Genomic DNA, 22660 nt, shown 5'->3' with positions numbered 1-22660 from the left:
CCCTTTTCCTCCTCTGAACTCTATAACTGGAAGGCTAATCACACCTCCCTTCTTTGAAAACCCCTCTAGCCTGCTAATCTAATGGAATCTCTCATATTCTCTCTTCAGCCTACTTGGGATGACTGTCAGCAGCTACTGATTCTTTCACCACAGAGGAGAAGGAGAGGATTCTGAGAGGAAAGAAAGAGCATGCTGGGGGCCAATTGACTACCAATAAAACTTCTGAATGAAATGGATGCAGCCTTCCCTCTGACATGTCCTGACAGGACTGACCATATGGAGCAATTGACAATTTTCAGCTGGGCTCTGATAATAGAACTGAAAGGATCTGGCAGGTGCCCCACCAATTTGGCCAAGGTAAGAGAGATCCTACAAGAGAAAAAGGAGCCCCCAGCAGTGTTTTTAGAATACCTCTGAAAGGTATAGAGGTGTTACACTAACTTTGACCCTACTTCGGCGTGCCAGCAGGTGACAGGTGTCATGGCTTCCATTGGGCAGTATTCTTCTGACATTAGGAAAAGGTTACAGCGTCTAGAGAGTCCGAAAACATTATCTTTACAACATCTGTTTAAGGAGTCAGAGAAAGTGTACCATAAGAGAGAGAGTGACAAGCCAGCACCAGGGTATATTGTGCTCTGAGTCTGCAGACACGCTTAAGGTCCCCAAAAGACTCTCAATGGGATCATAAGACCTCTGGTGAACGGAACACAACCTCTGCTCCAATCCAATCTCACAGGTTCTGAGACTGCATTAATTAGGGAAGCAGAAAAACTGGCCTGACAATGGTCACAAGTCCCTCTGGTCTGTGCCAGCACCTGGCCAACTTGTTGGACGGAGTCTGAGGACAGCCCCAAGGTCCTCACAGAAACATCCATGAGATCTTAAGACCTTTGTGAATGGAAAACCACTTCTGCTCCAATCCTATCATGCAGGACCTGAGACTGCATTCATTAGGGAAGCAGATAAACCGGCCTGACCAGGGTCACAAGTCCCTTCCAATCCATTACAGCACTGGGCACCTTGGGGGCAGAGTCTGTGGACACCCCAAAGGTCCCCACAGGACTCTCCATGGGATCTTAGTACCTCTAGTGAGTGGATTACAACATCTGCCAGGAGGAAGGTTCGAACACCAGATATCTGGGACCCTTCTCTGCAAGAGGAGATCTTGCCTGCAGAGAGTACTCTGAACACTCAAACTCAGGAGAAAACTAGTCTCCGAAGTCTGCTGATAGAGGCTAACATAATCACCTGACCATCGTTATGGCAACTATTAGAAAACAAAGCATTTAATTGGAGGCTTTGTTACATTTTCAGAAGATTGGTCAATCATCACGTGAGGTACCCCATCACTGGAGCAATAGAGAACTATTGATCCTTAGGCAAAGAGAGAGATTCCGCCATTGTATTGGCTTCTTGAAAACTCAAACTCATCCTTGTTGACACACCTATCCTCCAATGAAGCCACACCTTCTCGTATTCCTTCTAATCTTTAAACTCACTGCCACTTCCTGGTAATGAAATATTCAGATATATGTGTCTATAGGGGATTTATTATTCAAACCACCACTTTTCCCATTGCTCGATCAGCTATTTTTTTTTTAAATATAACCTAAAGGGCTCCCATTTATTAAGGACTACTTATGAGCTTAGCCACAGTGATGGGCCCTCCCACATCAATCATTAGACTAGAAAATAACCCATAGACTTACCTAATGACTAAGTGATTGGAGACAGATGTTCAATTGTTCTCTCTTCTCAGGTAACTGTAGATTGTCAAGATGGGAAAAAAATAATGTTCCATCACAGTAATGTTTAACTTACTCCATAACCTACACAAACATTACTCAACACCATCTATTGCATTCTGCCCCTGCATAGACACACTTCCATGTATGACATAAGTGAAGGGTGACTACCTCCATCAGCAAGGATACTCAATAATATGTGCCATGAACTGAATATTTCCTATAGCCTCACAACCCCCACATTCTACTGTGTGTTACACTTATTGGGGGACTTGCTAATCTGTCCAATATCCTGCCACCAAAGCTATGACAAAAAAAAATCCTCATCAGGAAATCCAATGAATTTTACCTGATTTCTTTCTCCTGAGGCAACTGAGAGTTATCCCTTAATGCTTATATTAGTGTCTGATTCATCTGTAATAAACCCACTACTATTAACAGCTACATCACAGGAGGTATGACAAATACCATCTCCCATGAGTTGGCCAAGCCTTTTCAGCAGCTTTTTTGAAGTATCCTTTCTATACTAAAAAATCCATTGATTCCTTTATTTTTAAGTGTGTAATTTAATGATTTTAACACATTTTCACCTCCGTTCCATTTTCCCATCATTTTCTGCTACTTCATATGATATTGCAATCTATTAAAATATAGTAGTGAATACAGTGAAAGGACCAGTGTGTGAAGCAGCAAATTTCTTTATTTCTCAGACAACAGATACACTGCCAGAATCTTCCAGGTACAACTGCTTGGTAACTTTGTGTCTAATGTTAGCATGATTCTTCCAGAAAAAAGCTTAAAGAATTAAACCATGGTTACTCTGGACCAGACAAGTCAGTATCACTAGTGAAAAACATTCATGTAAATCATTTTCATTACTGTTACAATGTGCCTTAGCAGCAAGGAAAACAGGTCCATGGTCACAAGAGTATGAAAGAGGCAAGGCATCAAGGAGCACAGTTGTCCAACTTATTAGCAGCCAGTAAGCATCAACACAGGAAGCGACCAAAGACAATAAATACCTTCCAAGACATGTTCCCAATGACCATGTTCCTTTACAAGTGCCTCACCCCTTCCATGCACACCCATCAATCAATTAACTCATTGATTAAAGCCCTCAGGGTCCAATCACTTTTCAGATTGTATATATTGTTCTACCTTTGAACATTGTACTTCGGAACCAAATCTTCATCAAAGACCCACGACTGACATTGCAAACCCATTTCACCACAGAATTCTTTATGTTACAAAATGTGATAGGATCTATCTGTCTCTTTAAGGGTATCTCTGTCTAGCAGTTACAAAAGCAGAACGTCCAGGCCAACAGAATCATCACCACCATGAGCTTTTTTTTTTTTTTTTTTAATATGAGTTCAAGAAGAAGGAAAATGCAATGCAAGTTAAGGGTCTTGATCCCCTATCCATCCATCTTAAAGCCATAGGGTGGACCCAGAAGTTTAGGTCAAAAGTGTAAATTTCGCCTATACTACAAACAACTGTGATGATTTCTAGCCATCTCCAGTTTCAGTGTGGTATTTAGTCCCACCATCTACATCAAGGCATATTGCCTAATGTGAAATAATGCCAGCTGTTTATTGCAAAAACCACTATGTGTTGACTTGGATGTAAAATGAGACATCTATAATATAGATACACTTGTACACGTACACATACTCACAGAAAGAGGCAAGAAGTAGAGGAGCTGAGTCTTAGGATCCCTCAATGAAGAGATAGTGGAAATCTTGTAAGGCAGAGATGTCATTGAGAAACTGTATGTCTCTATCTGCACAAAATCAGGCCAGTCTGCCTTCCATCAATGAGTTGTAGGTTCTCACTATCCATCATCCCCATTTGAGAAGGTATGGACAGTTAATGAAAGATGGAGAGTCAGTTTTCATCAAAGATATGCCCTTTGAAGGTTATAGGTTGGCCAGGCACTACTGGTAGCCCCATATCCAAGATTTTATGGGCAACACAATTGATTTGAATGGGTTTTATCAAAAGGGAGAAAAGGAGACATGAATTTGGAAGGAGGATTTAGGTGGAAATGGATCTGGTTTTGGTTCGGGAGGAGTTATTAAGAGAACTGGAAAGTAAATTCCATCAAAATATATTGTATGAATTTCTCAAGTTATTAATGAATGTAGTTCTTAATATACAATATCTGTACTGAACCTATACAGACGACTTATATTTCCATCTCCTAAATAACAAACCCTTGTATAGCAGTTTCATTACATTAAGGGCAAAAGTAATCCAGAGATTATTTAAAATAAAGAAGGATCAGAGGTGATGGCCCAGGGGCAAATTCATGTGTGTGTTCATTTACTTACAACACCAGTGCTTAGGATTTTTAGAGGGGCAGAGACAGGAAGATGAATATGACTTCCTGAAAGCCAGCCTCACTATTAGCTCAGCAGGAAACCCTATCAAAAGCAGATAAATTAGGGAGTGAAGGAGCAAATCATACTATGTCCTTCCCTAGCCTCTGAACTTACCTGTATAGATCTGTGTGCAGAAATACATGAATATAATTCAAATATACAAGAGCTTATCTTGCATAGCTTATATGCAGTGTTTTGTTATCTTAGCCTAGAGTCCTGAGGACTTTATATCATTAGAGTTCCTGAAGCAAACTCCCCAGATATAGTGGATGGGTATATCTTGTTACTATGCAAAGAGACCTCAGTTAAATGTGTGTGTCAGTGACTCCAAAACACCTTTCCTTCTCTACCTTCCTTTATATGGCACAGAACGACCTGTAAATAATTAAAATATGAAAACAAAACTTTTTCACGAATTTAGGCTTGTGTTAAAATAATATTTATAACATTTTATTGAATGGAACAGAAATCTTCAGCTCCCAGGAGAAATACAGTGAATTCTGTAGGCTTCTGTTTTGTCCCATTATGAAAAAAAATAATTGCAAATCGACAGTTCCCACACTTTTAACTAAATCAGGATGAAGGGATATGTTTCCATACAAATAAGTAATGCCAAAGTGATTAATCAAGTAGAAATGTGGCAGGGTTAGGATGCCTTTGGCTGATGTGACAATGATGACTGATTAGTCTCATGTTATGCAAATAACCCTAACCTCTAAGAAAAGAAAAGTAATAATATAAAATATTCCAAGAAGTGGCATGGAAAATTATTACTTGATTACAATTTCTTTTACATACTTTATTAGTTTGAATAATTGTGGCTCACAGAAGATCAAATATTCAAAGGAGTTAGTTTTCTAGCTGGTGGGACGTTTAGAAAGAATTAGGATTTGTGTTTTCATTAAAAGTGATTTGGCACTGGGCTTGAAATATCAAACAACCATTGAAATATCAAAAACTCTCTCTCATTCTCTCTCTCTCTCTCTCTCTTTCTCTCTCTATTTCTCTCTCTATTTCTCTCTCTCTCTCTGTCACTCTCTCTCAGTCTCTCTCATGTTTTAAGCCATTCATCAAGTGGTTGACATCTAGTATTAATCCATTGCGTGTTAATTATACAGAGTAAGGCAATCAACATTTATGATATGGATGTGAAATGGTCTTTCTTGTTTTTTTTTTTTTTTTTTTTTTTTTTTTTTAGTTAACTCAACCTGGGAATATAGAACCTCAGATAAAGAACTGCCTCCATCACATTGGCCAGTTGCCACACCTTTAAGGAAGGATCTTTCTTGGATGGCTGTTGTTGAAGGGTCTAGCCCACTATGGGTAGTGTCATCATCTATGAAAAGGATATACAAAGTGTGGTGGTGACCGTGGAAGGGCCAGAAATTGATGTTTCTGGAAGAACTGAAGATCTATATGGCATGAAAAATTAAAGTGCCCGCTAATTTGTAAGTAAATTCCATACTTACCAGCGTTCAATATTTTGTCTACCCATATTTCAAACGTAAAATTATCAAATATATTTCACCCTGTTTTACTGCATTTTATCTATGAAATTACTTGTAACCAGAAATACTGAAAAAATTTAAAGGCCTTTAAAACATGACTGGTTGATATTGGGTTTGTTTAACTTTATCACAACTTTGAAGGCAGGACCAAGAGCTAGATTGTCTTCTCATTTTACAAAGAATCCATGATTCAAGGTTGCAACTGGCTTCAATACAAGGTACTTAACACTGTAAAATTTCTGCTTTGTTTGAATAAAATAGTAATTGCTCTAACTTTGGTTTTCATAAACAGAATTTTGATGTGCTATCCAGTGTGCTGCCTCAAAGAGTCTGGCACCATTTCTGACACTAAGAACAGTTGAAAGATAACCAGGGAAAGTTTGGAACAGGGAAAATAACCACCAAGGATGTTGGTGAATCAGAAACTGAAGGCTTTCACAGGAGGAAAATAATAACAAAAGCAAAACAAAGCAATCAACAAACAAATAAACAGAAACCTAACCACCAAAAAAATAAAAACAATACAAGAGTGATTTACTTGGGCAGAATGTGACTCAGGTCATCAGGACATTTCTGCAGGGATTTCATTTTGGATTTCAAGGAGGCCATATGAAAAGGTAAAGCCTAGATGGTTAATGTTTCTGAGTGTAATTAGGGAAGGAACCAGCATGAGTGGGGTCTATGATGCAAGCTGAAATAGGTGATGTCACAGAGCACTGGTCATAGATTGCACATCTATTCCACTTAGAGACACTAGAATCCCTAGAAGGTGTGTCCACTATTTTCCCAGTGGTGTGTGAAAGGCAGGCCAGCTCCTGAACCCCAACTTGTTCCTCAAGCTTTTGTGCCCTGGTCTGTATCAAAAGACAGAATCTTGACGACTAAGACATTTTCTTTGGGTAAGTACATTTATGAAGTAACTGGGACCATCATAGCTATAGAAAGCTGAAAGTTTTCCCTCCCACACTGAGTAACTGTACATTCTAAATTCTCCCATGTTTGGGGCCAGGGGCATGGCTGATCCAGTTTAGTTGATCTCCTGAATTTATTATCCTTGCTAACGATATCTCCTTCAAAATTCCATCAAAATGCCAAAGCTCTTCTTTGTCCGTATGTATTTTAGAAAATTTTACTTCTAAATGGCTGATATTGGGCCTGGAGCGATGGCTCAGCAGTTAGGAGCACTGACTGCTCTTCCAGAGGTCATGAGTTCAAATCCCAGCAACCACATGGTGGCTCACAACCATACTAATGAGATCTGACACCCTCTTCTGGAATGTCTGAGGACAGCTACAGTGTATTTAGATACAATAATAAAAGAAATCTTAAAAAAAAAATGGATGATATTGCCTGGACTTGTTGAGGCCGGAGTTGCAGTGGCATATAATCACCAAATAATCCTGAGTCTGGGTCAGGTAACACAATACAGAAGGCCAGTGTTGTGCTGTGTCCCTGGGATATTTGTGAATATTGCCACCTATTTGACAGCTTGCAGGTACAAGAGAGGGTAGGTAACAACTCTGGCTCATTTTCTTTATTCTGTTCTCTCCTTGATCATTTTGGGTAAAAGGCATACCAACTTCCACATTGACATAGACATGCAAGGAGATGTTCCTCAGAAGAGGCAAATTAGCTCAGGGCTGAAGACATATTCATCTGAGTATGTTATTCTGAGCTGTGGAGAATTACTTGTTAATTTCCCTTTGATAATTTCCTTGTTTCCCTTATTTATTTGTTTGTTGTTGTTGTTGTTGTTGTTTTGTTTGTTTGTTTTTTCTTTGGATGGGTGTTTAATTTTACTTTGAGTGTGTTTGTGTGTAGCTTTGACTGTTAGGAAAATCACTTTGTAGAATAGACTAGCCTTTATCTCACTAAGTTTTGCCTCCCTCTGCCTCTTGAGTACTAGGATTAAAGACTTGGGTTACTACCATCTCCTATTAACTTCTGATTTGATTGTTTGTTTTGTTTTGTTTTGTTTGTTTTTCTTTTTTGTTTTTTGTTTGTTTTGTTTTGTTTTTGTTGGTTTTTTGTTTTAGTTGTTAATGTTGTAGCTGATTTGCAGACATTTTTCCTTTGTCTACCACTGGCTGCCCTGGAACTCACTTTGTAGACCAGGCTGGTCTCTAAGTCAGAAATCTGCCTGACCCTGCCTTCTAAAAGCTGGGATTAAATGAGTGTGCCACCATAGCTAGATTATGATCTACTTATTTTGATCAAATTAAGTTTAGAAGCCCAAACATGTTTAGCATAGCCTTCTTGACCTGCTCAAAATTTCCATTAGAGAAGAGCCTTGGTCCAGCATTCTCTCCAACCCTACACCCATTGCCTTTTAGTAACTCATATATATGACAGTAGCAACAGCATTGTGTCTGGTTTAAACAGGCAATATCTTCAATCCAAGGCAATGGGCAAGTATATTTGAACACAGAATGATAGCCACAAGACATCTGCCTGGGTTTGGTATGGTATACCACAGCAAGGCTACAGCCATGTAGAAGAAAATACCTTTGAAGAGGCTTAGCATGTCCTCCCTCATGAAGAAGAGGAGGAGGAAGTCTTCTTCCAACACCCTGAGGAATATTGTCGGCTGCAGAATTTCTCATTGTTGGAAGGAATGTAATGAGCCTGTCACCCAATGGAAGGCCATAGTTCTAGGTCAACTGCCAACAAACCCTTCTCTTTACTTGGTGAAGTATGATGGAATTGACAGCATCTATGGACAGGAGCTCTACAGTGATGACAGGATTTTAAACCTTAAGGTTTTGCCTCCCATAGTAGTATTTCCTCAGGTGAGGGATGCCCACCTTGCCAGAGCCCTGGTTGGCAGAGCGGTACAACAAAAATTTGAGGGGAAAGATGGCTCTGAGGTCAACTGGAGGGGGGTGGTGCTAGCCCAGGTGCCAACCATGAAGGATTTGTTTTACATTACCTACAAGAAGGATCCAGCTCTCTATGCTTATCAGCTCTGGATGACTACAAGGAAGGTAACCTCCACATGATTCCAGACACTCCTCCGGCTGAGGAGAGATCAGGAGGTGACAGTGATGTGTTGATAGGTAACTGGATGCAGTACACCAGAAAAGATGGTTCTAAAAAGTTCGGAAAGGTTGTTTACCAAGTTCTAGACAATCCTTCCGTGTACTTTATCAAGTTTCATGGTGACATCCATATCTATGTCTATACTATGGTGCCAAAGATTCTTGAAGTTGAAAAATCATAAAGTACAGAAATGTAAACATATAGGACTGGAAGAAAAAAAAAGTTTTTTTTTCCTGTGTTAGCTATATAAGGGTCTTTGACAATCCCAGTATCTTTGCCAATAAAATGTATTTTGTTCTAAAAATGTAAATGTGTGACATGACATGCTGTGAGTGAACAATTTGCTGGAAGAGATGGCCTACAGTGAAAGGAACGTCAAATGAAGATGAAAGTTTCATTTCAGGCGGTGAACAGTACATACACCTAAAATCATACATGCTAAAATGAACAGCTTCTCTGGTCTGCATGAAGAATAAGGAAATGGAGATGGAACTTGGAGGAGCAGGGATGGCAGAAAAAGATGGATGTTTAGGAAGTAGGGGAGAAGGACAGGACATAGGTAGAACCTCTGATGTGAAGACTGAAGGAGAAACAAAAATTTTGGGAAAGTGGGACATTTAAAAGAAATGTGGCCTTGTTGCACAAGGTGAAACCCAGAAAACTGATTGAAATAGACTCAGAAATCAGAGAAAATCAGGTTTTCTTTGAATAATGACACTTAAAGAAACCTGTCTCACATTTTAAGATTTATTATCTTTACTTATGTGGGTGGGGATATGGCATGTGCTTTTGAGTACAGGTGAACATAGAGACATGCGTTGTCAGGTACTCTGGAGCTGCCATTAAAGGTGATTATTTGCCATTGGATATGAAATCAAGAAACCAAATCCATTTTTCTTGTGGTGCAAAAGTGCTTGCTACCATTGATTCATCTCTCTAATCCCACAAAGATATCTTTTTTAAGAAATCCAAAATTCACATTCATAAAACAGACCAGATTGAAGATAAGAAAGTTCTAATTGATGGTGACCATTAAAAGTAATAAGGGACACACAAAGAGTAGAGGACACTGAGAGACAAATGAATTCTAAGTTGGAGTTCTCAAAAAGTTAAGCTGGAGACACAGAAAGAAGAGAAATTTTAAGGAAATAGTCAAACTTGGGCCATATCCACATTGGCTTCTTTGTTTTCTTAACAAATAGCCAGCCTGTCATTACAGATGGGTGTGTTTGTGTGTGTGTGTGTGTGTGTGTGTGTGTGTGTGTGTGTGTGTGTGTGTGTTTGTGAGTGTGTGTGTCCATTTTTACACAGGCAATCTAGACTAGTGAATGTTTATATTTATGAGACTCCCTAAATCATCACAGAAACCTTGATTTTGTGTAATCAGTTCCAAAAGTAAAGTAAAACAGAAAATGAATATGCTGTGAGATAATTTTGGGTTGGAATGGATCCTGAGTTCCTTCCGTGAGCACTCTTTCCCTGTGATGAATCCTGTGATCTTTTGCAGGTCTCCAATGAGATCCCCAGATAACCATAAAAAGCCCCACAGTGGCCTGTTCCACCTAGCTCTCCTCTAAACACATGACCCCCTACATACCTATGTATAACTTCAGCCTGTCTATAGCCTGGAAATTCTAGTCTTTTACTTATATGTGACCTCATTCTCAGAAAACACTGAAGGTGTAACCAATGCATATATGCTTACCTCTTTTATACGCCAGTTGACATGGGTTTCAAATGTTATGAGTTTGCCCACTTTGTGGGTCACTTCCTGAGGAGCCCGTGTACTTCATGGAGGTCTGCCTGTGTTCCATCTATACTCTGAGAGGTTTTTTTTTTTTTTTTTTTTTTTTTTCTTTTTTGAGTCAGGAATGCCATGGACTCAGTCATTACAATTTTCCTCTCTAGAATAAGTTTGTATGCTTCAGCATTTGATAATAATCTCTATTGTTGATTAATTTTAATATCTGGGATAGTTTCTGCAGTAACTGATTCTCTTAGGGATTAGTTGCTGTGAAAAGACACCATGTCAAAGGCCACTCATAAGAGACAACATTTCATTAGGGCTTTTCTACATTTCATTACACGTTCAGAGATTTACTCCACGATCATCAAGGCAGAAAATATGGCACTGTCTAGGCAGACATGGTGGTGGAGAGGAAGTTTAGAATTAAGCATCTTCATCCAAATGCTTCCAGGAAAAACTATGTATTCTGTATGCAGGGAGGGTCTCTTCCACACTGGTAGAGCTTTAAAGCCCCAAAATGATATGCTTCCTCCAGCAAGGCCCGACCTATTCCTACAAGGCCACACCTCCTCATAGACATAATACATTTAGAATGCCACACTGGTTTCATAACAATTGACAAGATCTAGGTTCTTCAAAGAGGAGGAGCCTCAGTTGAGAAGATGCCTCCACAAGATCCAGCTGTTAGGAAATTTCATAATTGATGGGAGAGCACCCACTCCATTGTGGGTGTTGACATCCTTGTATTAGTAGTCCTGGGTTCTTTAAGAAAGCAAGCTAAGCAAGACTAGAGGAGCAAGACAATAAGCATCACCACACCATAGCCTCTGAATAAGCTCCTGGCTCCAGGATCCTTTGTTGTTTCAGTTTCTGTCCCAACTTCTTTGATAATTAACAACAATGTGGAAGTATAAGCTGAATAAAACCTTTGCTATGGAATTTGCTCTTTGGACATGGTGGATCCTTACAACAATAAACATAGTAAGACATTCATCAGAAAAATGTCTAACAGTGCCAATGCCACTTATCTTAAAACCACAAATAATAATGTGTAGACATTTTATTTTATTTAAAGGTAAGATATACTCGTGTACCTACCTGAGATGTAAATGTTCTAGTTTGCTTCTTTCTCACTATGTAGAATACTACAATCAAAAATTACTTGGAAATAGAAGGGTTATAGTCTATCACCGAGGAAGACAAAACAGGAAGTTGTATCAGTAACAGCAAAAAAATGCTTATTGGCTTGCCACTGTCTTAGTCACTCTTTTATTGATGTGAAGAGATACCATGGATAAGGCAACTATTAGAAAACAAAACATTTAACTAGAGGCTTGCTTACATATTCAGGAGTTTGGTCATTCACCAAGGGAGGGACCCCAACACTGGAGCAATAGAGAACTATTGATCCTTAAGCAAAGAGAGAGATTCTGCCATTGCTTTGGCTTCTTGAAAACTCAAACCCATCCTTGTTGACACACCCACTTCCTCCAATAAAGACACACATTCTCTTATTCCTTCTAATCTTTAAACTCACTGCCACTTCCCAGTGACTAAGTATTCATATATATGTGTCTATAGAGAACTTTCTTATTCAAACTACCAATTTTCTATGGCTTGATCAGCTTTTATTATTTTAGTACAGTCTAAAAGGCTCCCAATTAAAATGACTACTGTTGAGCTTAGCCACAGTGGTGGGCCCTCCCACATCAATCATTACCCAAGAAAATATCCTATAGACTTACCTAATAACCAAGTGAATAGAGACAGATCTTCAATTGCTCTCTCTGATCAGGTATCCGATGATTGTCAAGATTGGGAAAAAATAAAGTCCCATCACAGGAATATTTTACTGACTCCACAACCTACCCAAACATTACTGAACAGCATTTCCTCCTCTCTTCCCCTTCATAGACCCACTTCCATGCATGGCATAAGTGAAGGATAACTTCTTTCATCAGCATTGATACTCAATAATAGGTGAAATGATGTGAATATGTCCTATAGCCACACAACCCCCCACATTCTACTGTGTGTTACACTTACTGGGGTACAACCCAATCTGTCCAATTTTCTGCCAACTCAGCTATGAGAAAAAAAAAATCTCCTCATCAATAGATCCAATGAATTTTACCTGATTTCTTTCTCCTGGGGCAACTCAGTGTTATCCCTTCATGCATATATTGGTGTCTTATTCATCTGTAATAAAACCACTACTATTAATAGATACATCACAGGAGATATGACAAATACCAACTCCCATGAGCAGCTGCACAGTTGGCCAAGTCTTTTCAGTGCTTTTTTGAAGTTTCCTTTGTATACTAAAAAATCAATTGATTTCTTTAAGTGTATAATTTAATGATTCTAAAACATTTTCACCTCCATTCCAATTTCCCCTCATTTTCTGCTTCTTCATATGATATTGCAATCTATTAAAATACAGTACTGAAGGCAGAGGGAGGATCAGTGTGGGAAGCTGCAAAGTTCTTTAATTCTAAAACAACAGATACACTGTCTGAATATTCCAGATACAACTTTTTGGTAACTTTGGGTCTACTGTTAGCATGAAATTTCTAGAAAAAAAAACTTAAAGAATTAAGCCATGGTTCCTCTGGACCAGAGAGTTTAGTATCACTAATGAGTCATATTCATGTCAATCATTTTCATCACTGTTACAAGATGCCTAGCAACAAGAAAAACAGGTCCATGGTCACAAGATTATGAAAGGGGCATGAATGAGCACAATTGTTCAAATTATTGGCAGACAGTAAACATCAACACAGGAAGCAACCAAATACAATAAACACCTTCCAAGACATGTTCCCAATGACCATGTTCCTTTACAAGTTTCTCACCCCTTCCATTCACACCCATTAATCAACGCATAGATTAAAGGCCTCAGGGTCCAATCACTTTTCAGATTGAGTATATAGTTCTACCTATGAACATTGTACTTCGGACCAAAACCTTCATCAAAGACCCAGGACAGACATTTCAAACCCATTTCACCACAGCATTCTTTATGCTACAAAAAGTGATAGGATCTATCTGTCTCTTTAAGGGTATCTCTATCAAGCAGTTCCAAAAGGAAAATGTCCAGGTAAACAGCATCAGCACCTCCAGGAGCTTTTATAAATGTGAGTTCAAGAAGAGCGAAATTGCAATGCAATTTAAGGGTCTTTGTCCCCCATCTCTGCATCTTAAAACCATAGGGTGAACACAGAAATGTAGGTCAAAAGTGTAAATTGCCCCTATACTACAACTAATTGGGATGATTTCTAGCCATCTCTACGTTCTGTCTGTTACGGAGTCCACCATGTCTGCCTCAAGGCATATTGCCTAGTGTTATATAGTGCCAGTAGTTGATTGCAAACAACACTATGTGTTGACTTGCATGTAAAATGAGACATGTATAATATAGACATATTTGTAAATACACACATACTCACAGAAAGAGGCAAGCAGTAGAGGAGCTTTGTCTTAGGAACTCTCACGGAAGAGATGGTAGAAATCTTGTAAGGCAGAGAGGTCACTGAGACACTGTATGTCTCTATCTGCACAAAATCAGGCCAGTCTGCCTTGCATCCCTAAGTGGTATGGTATCACTATCCATCATCCCCATCTGCGAATATATGGACTATTGATGAAGGATGGAGAATCAGTTTTCATCAAAGGTAAGGCTTTTGTATGTGATAGGTTTGCCATGCTCTACTGGTTTCCGCATGTCCAAGAGTTTAGGGGCAACACAATTGATTTGAATTGGGTTGTATCAAAGGGGAGAAAAGTAGACTTGAACTTGGGAGGAGGATTAAGGTGGGAATGGGTCTGGTTTTATTCTGGGAGGCGTTATCAAGAGAATTGGAAAGTGAATTCCATCAAAAAAATTGTATGAAGTTCTCAAGGAATTAATTAATGTAGTTCTTAATATACAATGTCTTTACTGAACATATACAGACCACTTATATTTCAATCTCCTAAATAGCAACTCATTTTATAGCACTTACATTACATTAAGTGCAAAAGTAATCCAGAGATTATTTAAAATAAAGAAGGATCAGGGGATATGGCCCAGAGACAATGCCATGTGTGTGTTCAAACATTCACCTACAACACCAGTGCTTATGATTTTGGGAGGGGCAGAGATAGGAAGATGACTGTGGCTTCCTGAAAGCCAACTCAGCAAGAAACCCAGTCACAAGGGGATAAGTTATGTAGGAAAAGAGTAGATCACACTATACCCTTCCCTAGCCTCTGAACTTACCTGTACAGTTCTCTATGCAGACTCACATAAATATGATTAAAATATGCAAGAGGTTATTTTGCATAGCTTATATTCAAAAGCAATGTTGTTTTAGACTAGAAACCTGAGGACTTTATATCATTATAGTTCCTGGAGCAAACTCCCAAGATACAGATGATGGGTATATCTTCTTTCTGTGCAAAGGAAACCTCAGTTAAGTGTGTGTGTCAGTGACTCCAAACAGCTTTCCTCCTCTATGTTCCTTTATATAGCATAGAATGATCTGTAAATAATGAAAATATGAAAACAAAGCTTTTTTGAGATTTTAGGCTTGTGTTAAAATCATATTTATAACATTGTATTAAATGGAAGTGAAATCTTCAGCTCTCAGGAACAATACAGTCAATGCTGTAGGCTTCTGTTTTGTCCCATTGTGAACAAAATTAATTGCACATCAACAGGTCCCATACTTTTAACTAAATCAGGGAGAAGGGCTATGTTTCCGTACAAATAAGTAATGTCAATGTGATTATTCAAGTAGAAATCTGGCAGGGTTAGGATGCGTTTGGCTTATGTGATAGTGATGACTGATTAGTCTCTTGTTATTCAAATAACCCTTACCTCTGAGAAAAGACAAGTAATGATATAAGATATACTACGAAGTGACATGGACACTTATTACTAGATTTCATTTTCCTTTACATACTTTAGTTGTTTGAAAAATTGTGGCCCACAGAAGCTCAAATATTCAAAGGTGTTAGTTTTCCAGGTGGTGAGATGTTAAGAAAGAATTAGGATTTGTATTTTTATTAAAGGAGATTTGTCACTATTCTTTGAAATATCAAAAATCCATCAGGCTCTCTCTCTCTCATTCTTACTCTCTCCTCATTCTCTCTGTCTCTGTCTCTTTGTCTCTGTCTCTGTCTCTATCTCTGTTGCTCTCTCTCTCTTTCATTCTCTGTCTTTCTCTGTCTCTGTTTGTTGTCTGTAGTATTGCTTGTGAGCTCTCAGCTACTGCTCTACACATGTGTGCCTGTGTGTTGCCATGGTGTTTACCATGATGTCCTGGAGTCGCCTTCTGAAACTGTAAGACCACAATTAAATATTTCATCTTATAATTTGGTGTGGTCATGATGTCTCACATCATTAGAACAGTAACCAAGACATCCATATTCCAGTTAATTTTTTCAATCGTTCTGTATTTATTTCATTAAAGTTACCTTTTGTCCATTGAAAAGTTTTAAGAATACTTTTAAAGATCCTGAACAAATAGTGCCAGTAGGAGTGGCACTGTTAGGAGGTGTGGCCTTGTTGAAGTATGTGTGACCCTGTTGGAATAGATGTGGCCTTGTTGGAGGAAATGTAATACTGTGCTTGTGGACTTTGAGGTCCGTTATGCTTAAGCTGTCCCCAGTGTGACACACAGTCTCCATCTTCTACCTGTGTATCAAGATGTAAAACTCTCAGCTCCTTCTCTAGCATTGTGTCTGTCAGAATGCTTCCATATTTCCAGTCATGATAATAATGGAGTAAACCTCTGAAAACAAGTTACAAAGTGTTCAAGAGTTACTGTGATCCTGGAGACTCTTCATGGCAATAAAACCCAAACTAACACAAACACAAACATTCAAAAACACATTTGATATTTTGACTATTCTTGGCCTAGGGAGTGGCACTACTGGGAGCTAATAAACTTGTTGAAGTAAGTTTGGCCTTGTTGAAAGAAATTTATCTTTGTGAACATGGACTTTAATGCCCTCTGCCTAGCTGCCTGAAAGCTAATCATTTCCTAGCACCCTTCAGATGAAGATGTAGAACTCTCAGCTCCAAATGCACATGCCTGCCAGGATCCTGCCATATTCCTACCTTGATGATAATGGACTGAATTTCTGAACCTGTAAGCCAGGGTAAATTGAAAAGTGTCTCTGCTGATAGTTGGTTGCTATTCCAGAAAGACCAAAAGTTATGACGTACCATCCAGAGTCTGAGAATACATTGGTTTAGCTTCTAGCATTTGACAGAAAACAGAATTAACAAGACAATGAGAATATAAAACTTCGTATTTCATACTTAGAGACACATGGGTTATAGATCTGCGGAACTCAAGGTTTTATGGGTGGTATGGTAGGGTGATTAGTGTCTGTATATGAGTGCAGTGTCTGTTCCCAAGTCTGATGTCACACATACACATATGTTCAGTAATGAGTAGAATATCTTCAACACTTGCTCTCTTAGAGTGAAACCCTCTCACCATTTTGACTAGTTTGACTGTCCAATACACTATTGGGATATCTACCTGTCTCCACCCCACAGTGTTGCAGATATGAATAGACATGCCTGGAATTTTACAGAGGTGCTGAGAATACATGAACTCCACTGAGCCATCTTCTCAGCCCCCAGCAGGGTATTGTTTATTGAAATCAATGATCATATCAGTAGAGAAATGAAAACCAACATGACCCTGATATTTTACCTTACCTCCACCTTACACCAACTAAATGAATTTTAAATATAAATTTAATTTATGTCCAAATGAATCCAGATTACATTCTAATGAAAGATAAATTTGGAGTGTATCCAGATGAAAGCTATGTTAGTATATTTTTGGCCATTTATATGGAGAATAACCTATATTTTCTGTACACTATGAGAGCAAATGCATGTAAATGAGTTCAACCAAAGAAAATCTTTGTTCCAGTGAATTTCTTTGTAAAATAACGTTGAAAATCATGACATTTCAGTTTTATATATTTAATTTTTTTGAGTATGTTATTATGGGAACATGTGAGTTTTCTTGGATTCCGATTGCAGAATTAGAGTATAGGGGACCTGATTATGTGGCACTATTATTTTTTATTAATTAGTTCATTCATTGTCCACCTTCCTACTGTTCCACATCCCATATCTACTGCCCATCCCCTGTCTCCAAGGGCAAGTCCCCATCCTACCGGATCTCTAAACACCTTGATGTCTCTAGTTTGTTGAGAATTTGGTACATCATTTCTGATTGAATAGAGATCAAGCAGATTTTTTTCTGTGTATGTTTTAGAGACCTTCTGATAGTTCATATATGCTGCCTGTTTGGTTGTCTAGCATTTGGGAGAATTCTAGGTCCATGGTATTTGAGACAACTGGTCCTGTCAGCCTCCTTCAGTCTTTCTCAAATTAAACCAATGGTTCTGCAGATTCTGTCCATTGGTTGTTTGCATACATCTGCATCTCACTGTTTCACCTGCTCATTATTTCTTCATAAGTACAGTCATCCTAGCATTAATATTACAAGTATCTGAATTCAGAAACATACAGAGGCTGTGTACTGCAAGCAGGTCTTCTGCAAAAGCAATATATAATATAAGTACTAAAATTGATATCAGTGCTCTACAATATTCTATTCTATGTGATGAAATATCTCTCTCTCTCTTTCTCTCTCTCTCTCTCAATATATATATTCCTCTAACACTTAGTATGAATAAAGATTCTCTTATATTCTCTCCTACAAAGGGGATGATATTGGCATGTCATCTGCAACATTCATTCACTTTCCTACACAGTTTGTGCTTTCTCTTAGCAATCAACTAATATCTAAATCACACATTCACTCAGATTACAAAGTAAGGTATCTGAGCTCATGCAAACTGTTATTCTGAGTCAGAGTAGGGGGAGGACAATTCCAAACTGTAGTTACATCCAAGAGCATGGACTTTAACAACTTGTGAATCAGTAGAAGAAAAGACAATGTATAGACACGGTTGTTTCTTTTGGTTTGGTTTGGTTTAGCTTTGCTTATTTCAGTTACCCACAATCATTATAAGAAACACAGAGAAACACAGATTAATGCCTGTATCTTGAACTGAATGCAAACAGGGGCCTTAGAACCAACATTTTATTTCTGTTACAATATACAATATATATTTTTAGAGATTTTTTTTTATTTATTAGCTATTATACCCACTGCAACAAGTTTAAGAAATATTCCTAGTGACCCAAATAGCAGCTTTATGATTCAGATGCAGATATTTTCACCCAATCAATGGATTGAAGCATCTGACCCCTGTTGTTGAATTAATGAGGTCAAAGATATTAAAGAAGAGGGCATCCCTGTGGTAGGATACCTGTCTCAATTGAAGTGTTCCCCCAAGATGTCTGAAATTGTGGCCCAACAAAGAGACAGAATGCACCTGCTGATATGAGGCCTCCAACACACATACAGGAGAGGATTGCTGGGAGGAGAACTCTACAATTCCACTCTCCCCACTGGAGGGCATTTCATCTAATGTTTTTTTTTTTTTTTTTTTTTTTTAATTCCTGAGAGTCTCTCACATCCCAGGTCTCTGGTATACTCTAGAGCGTTTTCTCATTTCCTCCTTCACAAAGTTGCCTGTTTCCATTCTTTTCGCTGGTCTTCATCAATTCAGTCCTGTTTCCCACAACCACAGTACCTGATAAAATTCCTCTATTCTCCTTCTTGTCCCATTTCCCACCCAGGTCTCTCCCTTCCCCTATCTGTATTGATTTTTTAACCTTCTTATCATTTCTAATTATGTTTATGACTAATAAAATATTTGAAGTTTATTTTTTTGATTCATTATCTTATTAGTTTCCAAAGGGATGATATACAAATACCAAAGGTACATTGGTTTAATTTTATTTCATTTCATTTGATTTTTGAGATAGGCAGTTAGTATGTTTTGTATTCTCCAGGAAGGTCTAGAGTGTTGAGGTTCAGCATTCCATGCTAGTACCATTACAGGTATGTAAAAACTTACCTGGCTTTAATTGCTTATAATAAAATAGTCCCAAAATATCTATAAACACTATAAAATAAACACCTTCCAGTCTGAGAGATGAAAATATTTCCTGTTCATTTACAAACCTCATTGATAGAAAGTATATTTGTTTCTTGAAACAAACTAAACTGCAAACTGAGTGCCATGATTAGCCCCCTCTCTGGTTTCCAGGCTCAGCCGCTTCTCTCTGTTCCCATTATTATTGATGCTCTCGAACAGGGGAATGCCAGGCCTACGACATGAGAGTGAGTGGGTAAGGGGAAGGGTTGGGGGAACATACAGGGGAATTTTGGGATAGGATTTGAAATCTAAATGAAGAAAACATCTAATTGAAAAAAACAACTTAAGTGTATTCACATATGTACACAGGGACATGTGGCACATATGTACATAATTTAAAATTATCATTCCTTTTCAATACTGTGTTTTTCATTTATTTTATTATTATTATTAATATATATGGCAATTCTGAAACTTACTTTGTAGACTAGAATGTCCTCAAACTGAGATTTGCCTACCTCTGCCTTTCAAAAACTGAGATAAAAGGTGTGTGCCACCACCACCTGGCTTCCGAAATATTTTTTACTTAGTGGGAGATGTCCATTATTTTTTTCCTGTTAGGATATATCAAAATCATCAAGATGTCATTTTTCCTTAATCAATTTATGAGATTAAATCAATCCCTGTAAAAATATTTCAGGTACTTTTGGAGACAGGTAAGTTTACAAGAAACATCATTTAAAAAATATTTTATTTCTGGAGCCAAAACCTTGAGTAGACCTTGCATGCAAACTCTGTAGCTAGCCTTATAACACCCGGAGGCAACTCCACTGCCAATCATCTAACATTCATAGGATCCGATGATCAGACAAGAGGAAGACACAACATCATTCCCCAACACCTGGAGTAGAGGGTACCAGAAAGACACAGGCATGCAGGAACTCCACCAGACCAGTGGTATGGATTGCATCCATTCTGTCTGGGACAGGGCCCTGAGCAGTCCTTGGATGCAAACTCAGCAGCCAGCCCCATAACACCCAGAGGAAGCTCCACTACCTGAAGATCTAATATGGCCAGGGTCAGAGGATCCCAGGATCCTAGGAGCTTAGTCACACCAGGATCTCAAGGTTCCAAGGGCAGCTTGACTCCCAGGATGTCAGACACACCCAGCATTTCATAATCACAGTATACCGTAATAACAGGATCACAGAGACAGCTAGACTTTGAAGAGTTTTGACACAACCAATATCACAGGAAGGACAGTCTGATGTAGCCAGGGCATGTAGCACTTGAGATATCCAGATGGTGAGAGGCAAGGATAAGTTAATAAGCAAGAGAAACCAAAGTTATTTGGAATAATCAGCACCCAACACTTGCACCATATCAAGTGGAACCCCAACACACCCTAAAAGTAAGACATGGATCTAAAGTCACTTCTCATAGTGATGATGAAGGAATTTAAGAAGGACATTAGTAACTCTCTTAACGAAATGCAGGAGAACACAGATAAACATGTAGAAGTCCTTAAAGAGGATACACAAAAATCTGTTAAATAGATTCAGGAAAACACAATCAAACAGGTGAAGGAGCAGAACAAAACCATCCATAATCTAAAAATGGAAATAGAAACAATTGACAATTATCACTCAGGCCATGAAGCTATGGAATATTCCCATTTACTGAGATCCAGAGGAGTAGCCATTTGGAAGATTGTGTCCCTAAATGTGAAGGTTGTGCTGAAACTCTTATGAAAATTGAGAACAATTTTAAATATGAAAGAAAAAAACACACATTAAAAATTCATGTAGGCGAAATTGACAGCCTTCTATATGTCACAAAACACACAAGCAGAGATTACAATTACAATAATTATTTTTATATCAAGGGGTCAAAACTCCTGATACAATCAATGTCCAAGAAGAGATATTTAGAGCACACACTCACCGGGGACAAACTGTCATGACTGGGACAGCATGGCAGGAAACAAAATGTTGATCTGTTTCATTGAGGGCCAGCATGGGGCCTTCTTACACTTTTGTGGAATAAGCAGCCAAGAGTTAGGTCAGAAATAGCCAGCGCCCTCAATTATGCCAAAGTAACCTATTTCTGCTAAGGAACAGTCCCAAATGTTCCACAAACTTGCTAGACTGTTCCACTAGTTTGAGACACCTGAGACTGTGGGAAAATTTCACACCCAATCTTAATGAAACTGAACCAGGCATGTGTAAAATACTTTTTGAAAATAGTTTCATTTCAATTCAGGAAAAAGGACAGAGAGCCCTGCTTTGTAATGGATGGAGTTAGTCTTTAGCTTCCATTGTGCACCCTAAATGAAACATAGTGTAAACGAAGCAGTTTTCTATGCAGCAAGTAAAGAGTGAAAACAACACACTAATGGAGATAAAATGCAAAGAACCGGGATATATAGTAACAATTCCAATTGTAAGTGTGAAAAAACAAATATACATATATGTGAGTTGTGCTTGTTATTTTCCTACTGGTTTGATTGTACAGGATAAAAAAACAATAGTCTGTCCGTATTGGCCACAGTTTCATTCATCATTGTGTTAGTGGACCCAATCTAGGAATTAATCATCAGGGTTTGACAGCAAAATCCATCGGCTCAATACACCAGACATTAGCTGGAAAGTGAGGTACAAGTAGGTCATGTCCTTTGGTTTCTTCTCTCTCAGTCTGTTATATGGGCGTCCTGTCATTGTTTGTTATTGTTGTTGGTTGTTGTTTTAAAATTTGAAATATTGAATGCAAAAGCAAGTGGCAGGAGCCCAACAGGTCTTTGCATTGTTACTTTCTCCTTTCCATCACTCTCCAATTCTTCCAATCCCCAGCTTTCATTCAAACATAAAGAAACAATGTGAAAATAAGACTCCTTCATCATCTTTACTTTGTGCTTGCATGTTGGCTGTAATCATCTTGAAAACATTAAAAATCAGGCTAAGATTCTGCCTATGTTTGATAGGGTTTCATTGCTGTGAAGAGACACCATGACTCAGGCAACTCTTATAAAGGAAAATTTAATAGAGGTTGTCTTACAGTTTTAGAGGGTCAGGTCAGTACATTATTATCATGGTGGGAAGCATGGCAACATCCAGGTAGAAGGGGTGATGTAGAAGGAAAGAAGTTTTCTATATCTTAATCTGAAAGCATACAGGAGGAAGCTTGTGGCCAAAGCAGCAAGGAAAAGCATCT

Source organism: Mus musculus, chromosome Y, assembly GCF_000001635.26.
Source record: "Mus musculus strain C57BL/6J chromosome Y, GRCm38.p6 C57BL/6J".
Lineage (NCBI taxonomy): Eukaryota > Metazoa > Chordata > Mammalia > Rodentia > Muridae > Mus > Mus musculus.
This window is presented reverse-complemented; position numbering follows the sequence as displayed.